The sequence below is a fragment of the Myotis lucifugus genome, unplaced genomic scaffold (assembly GCF_000147115.1).
Source record: "Myotis lucifugus unplaced genomic scaffold, Myoluc2.0 scaffold_1525, whole genome shotgun sequence".
Lineage (NCBI taxonomy): Eukaryota > Metazoa > Chordata > Mammalia > Chiroptera > Vespertilionidae > Myotis > Myotis lucifugus.
This window is the reverse complement of record NW_005872573.1, coordinates 42,115-43,872: the sequence shown is the minus strand read 5'-3', so window position 1 is coordinate 43,872 and position 1,758 is coordinate 42,115.

The window sequence follows — 1,758 nt, the reverse complement described above, 5'->3', positions numbered from 1 at the left end:
ACATCTGGGCATACATGCACTGTCTGCTTCGGAGTTGTTTCAATCAACGTTACGTTTTAACACTTCAGCGCTCATCCCTAAATATGCAAGTGAAGCTGCATTTATGGCCGGTGTCATCTCTGAGACGTGTTTGCATTTTCCTAAATGATGTTTCTTTGTTAAATGGCCTTTAAATATATAAAATAAATATCCCCTTTATAAAAACTTTGTTTTACTATGGTTGCAAATATCAAAAAATTTCTATATGTGACACGGCACCAGAGTTAAGTTAGGGTTTTTCAAAACGCTGACACGCCGAGCTCAAAAGGTTCGCCATCACTGATCTATACTAATAAAAGGGTAATATGCTAATTAGACCAGGAGACCTTCCAGACGTTCTTCCAGATAAAGCCATGGTGGTGGGGCCAAGGCAGAAGTGGTTAGGGATGATCAGGCCAGGAGGGGAGGGCAGTTGGGGGTGATCAGGTCAGCGGGAGCCAGGGGAGGGTGGTAAGTTGGGGGTGAGCAGGCTGGTGAGGGGCAGCAGTTGGGGGCGAGCAGGCGGCAGGCAGAGTGGTTAGGGGCGATCAGGCAGGCAAGCAGGTGAGCAGTTAGGAGCCAGCGTCTCAGATTGTGAGAGGTATGTCCGACTGTCGGTTTAGGCCCGATCCCTGCAATCGGGCCTAAACCGGCAGTCAGACATCCCCTGAGGGTTCCCAGATTGGAAAGGGTGCAGGCCGGGCTGAGGCGCACCAGCACGCACGCATGCCCGTGCACACACACACACACACACACACACACACACGTGCACAAATTTTGTGCACCGGGCCACTAGTCTACACTAATAAAAGAGAAACATGCAAATTGGTGTCACTCTGCTACATCCACCAGCCAATCAGAGTGGCTATGCAAATTAACCCAACAAAGATGGCGGATAATTTGCATATGCAGACACTGAGCGAAGACTGAAGACTGAAGAGGCTTGGCTTCTCCGCTGCGGCCTCAGCGGAAAAGCCAAGCCTTGCCACGACCGGACCAAAGGCCTGGGTCCCAGGTGCCAGAGGAAAACCGGTGTCAGCAGCCAGGGGAAGGATGGCCTATTGCACGAATCTTTGTGCAACGGGCTTCTAGTATATATATAAAAGGCTAATATGCTAAGTGTCTGACTGTCTGACCGGTAGCTATAATGCGCACTGACCACCAGGTGGCAGACTCTCAACGCAGGAGCTGCACAGCTGCAGCGACTTGGCAGAGGCAGTTCTCATGAGGCCACACGATTCCACCTTCGGCCGTGGGTTATGTTGTTGCTGGGGCACTTTTGGCCCCGAATCTGGTTTACCACACACTTGTGTTTGCATTCCACACCCTGTACGAAAGCAACTTTGCAGGGTGCCCTCTTGCACTCTGGGACCCCTCGGGGGATGTCGGAGAGCCGGTTGTGGCCCAATCCCTGCAGGCCAGGACCAGGGACCCCGCCTACCAGAGGGACCCTGCTCACTCTGCAGACACCCTTCGAGTCATGGTGCCACCTCAGGTGTGGGCAGCCAGGGAGGGATCGCAGGAGGTTGGCTCTAGGGTGTGTCCAGCCCATCTCACCCAGTCCCACCCCACCAGCCACCTTCTAATTAATATTCTTTCAATGTGCACAAATCCATGCACCGGGTCACTAGTTTTTAATAAGAAATGATTAATTAAATATACTTTCAATTTCTTGTTAATGAATTGCACTGTCTCTGGGTGGTCTGCACAGTGGGGGCTTCGTGTACCTTGAAAGCCTTG